The sequence below is a fragment of the Eumetopias jubatus genome, unplaced genomic scaffold, assembly GCF_037043125.1.
Source record: "Eumetopias jubatus isolate StellerSeaLion01/CBP00866 unplaced genomic scaffold, mEumJub1_p1.0 scaffold_6, whole genome shotgun sequence".
Classification (NCBI taxonomy): domain Eukaryota; kingdom Metazoa; phylum Chordata; class Mammalia; order Carnivora; family Otariidae; genus Eumetopias; species Eumetopias jubatus.
The window spans coordinates 66,595,337-66,600,470 of NW_028274812.1; the positions used below are offsets into that span (position 1 = coordinate 66,595,337).

Sequence of the window (5,134 nt, forward strand, 5' to 3'; positions counted from 1 at the left end):
AAAAAAGTAAAATGTTAAAATAAAACGCTGTAATACTAATCTATTACATGTATGTTTAAAATTAGAAGCGTCAACTGGAAGATAATTATACATCGTTGTTCAAACACTTATTTGTGAATCAAAAGTATAGAAGCCAAGCAAGGATCATTAAAATAGATACTAAAGAAGTAGGTGAATCCACTATCATAGTTGGAGACTTCAACATGACTATGTCACAAATGGACATATTCAGCAGGCAGAAAATCAGTAAGGACATAGCTGAGCTCAACAATAGTACCAATCAACTGGATATTGTGGACATCTATAGACAACTTCATCCAGCAACAGCAGAATACTCGTTCTTCTCAAGCTCACATGGAACATTCACAAAGATAGAGCACATTTTGGTCCATAAAACACATCTTAGCAACTCCAAACGAATAAAAATCATACAACATTTGCTTCCAGACCACAGTGGAATAAAATATTAAATCAATAACAGAAAGATAACTGGAAAATCCCCAGATTCCTCAAGATTAAAGAACACCTTATTAAATAACACATTGGTCAGAGAATAGATTTCAAGATAAGTTTAAAAATATTTTGAACTAAATGAAAACAACACAACTTAGCAAAATTTGTGAGATTCAGGAGACTGGAGGGTCCTCGGCTGAGGCCAAAAGCGGATCAAGGTGGTGGGACTCGTGCCAGAGGTGCACCTCTCAGGCCAATCCAGGTGGGTGCTTGCCCTCACTCTCCTCTCCCTGTCCTCATAGAGAAGAAAGAGCTGATCCAGAAGGCGAAAGTGGCTGAGCAGGCAGAGCACTTGGATGATATGGCCACCTGCATGAAGGCTGTGATTGAGCGGACCACTGAGCTGTCCAATGAGGAGCGAAACCTGCTGCAGGGAGCCTATAAGAACATGATAGGGGACTGCAGGTCCATCTGGAGGGTCATCTGGAGCAACGAGCAGAAAAGCTCTGACAAGAATTTGCAGCTAATTAAAGACTATCAGGAGAAAGTCGAGTCTGAACTGAGGTCCATTTGCAACACAGTGCTGTAATTATTGGACAAGTATTTAATAGCCAATGCAGTTAATCTGGAGAGTAAGGTCTTCTATCTGAAAATGAAGGGAGATTACTTCTGGTACCTTACGGAATTTTCATGTGGTGATGATAGAAAACAAACTATAGATAATTCCCAAGATGCTTACCAAGGGGCTTTTGATATAAGCAAAAAAGAGATACAACCCACACTTCACCCTCCTGGACTGGCTCTTAGCTTTTCTGTATTTTACTATGAGATCCTTAATTACCCAGATCTTGCATGCACACTGACTAAAAAAGCTTTTGATGAGGCCATTTCACGCTGTGATCTACTGAATGAAGACTCATACAAAGAGAACACCCTCATCATGCAGTTGCTCAGAGACAACCTAATATTATGGACCTCAGACAGTGAAGAAGAATTTGATGCTGGGGAAGGGGCAGAAAACTAAATGCATATAGGGTATCAACCTTCTTCTCTTCAAGAAACCTTTTTACTCATCTCCTTACCTTATTCAATTTGGATTTCCTATAGCAAAGAAACCCATTCACATGGATGGAATCAACTGTTTATAGTCTTTTCATACTGCAGCTTTGGGAAAACTCCATTCCTTGATTTGTGCTTTTCTTGGCCTTCCTGGTGTGCAGTTACTGCTGTAGAAAAGTATTCATACCTTTATTTCATACAAACATAAGTAACTTCCAAACACTTATGTAGAAGACCAAAAGGTATCTAGTATTTAAGTAATCTAAACGAGTTCAGCAAGTGACTGTGTTTTGCATTACGGTGAAGATCCGAAAATGTAGCTCATTACGGTTTAAAAAGTGTTCTACATAATTCTTAATTTCTACATTCCCTCCTTTACTCTTCTTTGGGGGTCTCCTTTCAGTAAGAAACTTCTCCATGCTCTTACTGTATTCCTTTTTGGTAGGAATCCAGAAGAACTAGATTGAATGGAAAAGCATTTGGCATTTCTGCGCTGGGGGTCACAAATTGAAATGCCTCCCATATCATATATGATGGAGGTCTTGTGTATCTGTGACAACAGGAAGTTTCCTTATTCATTCTTCATTTGCTGCTGTTTAAGTTGACAACTTCCCTTTCTGATAAAAATTCACTTAACCCCCACCCAAAAAAAGAAAAAAATTGTGAGATGCAGTGAAAACAATGCTTAGAGGGAAATTTATAGCATGATGCCTATGTTAGAAAAAAATCTAAAACCAAGAATCCAAGTTTATGCTTTAAGAAACTAGTGAAAGTAGAGCAAATTAAATTCAAAGTAAACAGAAGAAAAGAAATAATGAGAACCAGAGCAGAAATCAATAAAATTGAAAAGAGGGTATCAATAGAGAAAATCAATAAAACTAAAAGGTAGTTCTTGGCAAAGATCAATAAAATCAATAAGCCTTTAGCCAGACTAATTAAGAAAAAAAGAGAGGGGACACAAATTACCAATATCAGAAATGAAAGAGGAATCATCACTATGGATCCTATGGACATGAAATGGTAATGAAGAAATACTAACATAAACAACTCTATGCCACAAATTTGATAACCTAGATGACTTGCATAAATTCCTTGAAAGACACAATTTGCCAAAATACATATGAGAAGAAATAAACAATCTGAATTGGTTTATATCTGTTAAAGAAATGGAATCAATAATTAAAACCTTCCAAAATAGAGAGCACCAGGCCCATATGGGTTCATTGGTAAGTTCCACCAAACATTTAAGAATACAATTATATCAATTCTCTATGATCTCTTTCAGAGAATGGAAGGAATGCTTCCTAACTTATTCTATGAGGCCAACATTACCCTACTTCCAAAACCAGAAAAAGTCATTATGAGAAAAGTAAACTACACATCAATATTTCTCTTGACCACAGATGTAAAAATATTTAATAAAATATGAGCAAATCTAATAATGTATGAAAGAATTATATATACCGTGTGGGATTTATCCCAGGTATGCAAGGCTGGTTCAACATTCAAAAATCAATTAATATGATTCATCATATCAATAGGCTAAAAAAGAAAAATCACATGATCATAGAAACAAATGCAGAAAAAATCATTTAACAAAATCTAAGAGCCATTCATGATAAAAAGTCTCAGTCTACTTGAGATAGACGGGAACTACCTTAACTTGATAAAGGATATTTACAGGGGCACCTGGGTGGTGCATTTGGTAAAGTATCCAGCTCTTGGTTTCGGCTCAGGTTGTACTCTCAGGGATGTGAGGTTGAGCCCCATATTGGGCTCCGCACTCACTGTGGAGTCTGCTTGAGATTCTCTCACTCTCTTCCTGACCCTCCTGCTTGTCCTTTCTCTCTAAAATAAATAAATAAATCTTACAAAAAAAAAAAGAGAGAATATTTACAAAAAACCTGCAGCTAACATCATACGTAATAGTGACAAACTCAGCTTTCTCCCTTAAGACCAAGTATAAGATAAGATAAGGATGTCGTCTCCTACCACTCCTTTTTAACATCATACTGAAAGTTCTGACTAATGAAATAAAACAAGAAAAACAAAAGAAAAAATACAGATTGGGGAAAAAAATAAAACTATCTTTGATTTTCTATATTAAAAATCCAAAAGAATTGACAGAAAAACTTCTGGAACTAATAATCAATTATAGCAAGGTTAGAGGGTACAAGGTTAATATACAGAGGTCACTTGCTTTTCTATACACCAGCAATGAACAAGTGTAGTTTGAAGTTAAAAACAGAATACAATTTACATTAGCATCCCCTTGATACAAATTAACAAAATAGGTACATGATCTATATGAGGAAAAGTACAAAACAGATAAGTGAAATATAAGAATAAATAAATGCAGAAATATTCTATGTTCATGGTTAGGAGGACTCAATATTATCAAGATGTCAGTTTTTCCAAATTTGATCTATAAATTCAATGCAATCCCAATCAAAATCCTCAGTAAGTAATTTTTTGGATACCAACAAACTGATTCCAAAATTTATATGGAGAGACAAAAAGATCCGGAAGAGCTAACCCATATTGAAGGAGAAGAACACAATTGGACTACTACCTGACTTCAAGATTTACTATAAAGTTATGGTAATCAAGACAAGATGATATTGGCCAAAGAATAGACAAATAAGCCAATAAAACAGAATGAAGAACCCAAAAATTGACCCACATAAGTATAGCCAACTGATCTTTGATATAGGAGCAAAGGCAGTATAATGGAGCAAAGATAGTCTTTTCAACAAATGGTGCTGGAACAATTCGACATCCACACGTGAAAAAGGAATCTAGACACAGACTTTACACCCCTCACAAAAATTAACTCAAAATAGATCATGGGCCTAAATGCACAGTGCAAAACTAAAAATTTTGAGAAGATAACATAGGAAAATACCTAGATGACCTTGGGTGCAGTGATAACTCTTTAGATACAACACCAGGGGCACTATCCATAAAATAAATAATTGATAAGCTGGACTTTGTTAAAACTTAAAACTTCTGCTCTTCAAAAGATGATATCATGAGAATGATAAGACAAGTCACAGACTGGAAAAAAATATTTGCAAAAGACACGGCTGATAAAAGATGGTTACTAAAGCTATACAAAGAACTTTTAAATTCAACAACAAGAAAACAAACAACCCTATTAAAAGCCAGACCAAAGCCTTTAATAGACACCTCGCCAAAGAAGATATGCAGATGACAAGTATGCATATGGAAAGGTGCACCATGTAATTTGTGGAAAATGTAACTTAAAACGATGAGATAACACTACATGCATATTAGAATGGCCAAAATCTGGGCACTGGCAACACCAAATGCTGGCAAGGATGTGAGGCAGCAGGAACTCACATTCATGGCTGGTAAAAATGCAAAATAGTACAGCCAGTTCGGAAGACAGTTTGTCAGTTTTTACAAAACTAAACATACTTTTACCATATGATCCAGCAATTGCATTTCTTGGTGTTTACCTAAAAGGAGATGAAAATTTATATCTACACAAATACCTGTACACGGATGCTTAGAGCAGGTTTAATTCATAATTGCCAATACTTGAAAGCAACCAAGATGTCCTTCAGTAAACTAATGAATACATTATCTGTGGTATATT

At 35.6% G+C, this 5,134-nt stretch overlaps 1 pseudogene; it reads left to right on the forward strand.

Moving 5' to 3' along the window:
* Positions 1 to 745: 745 nt before the first annotated feature.
* Positions 746 to 1,477, forward strand: LOC114213019 (14-3-3 protein theta pseudogene; annotated as a pseudogene).
* The last annotated feature ends 3,657 nt before the right edge of the window (positions 1,478 to 5,134 follow it).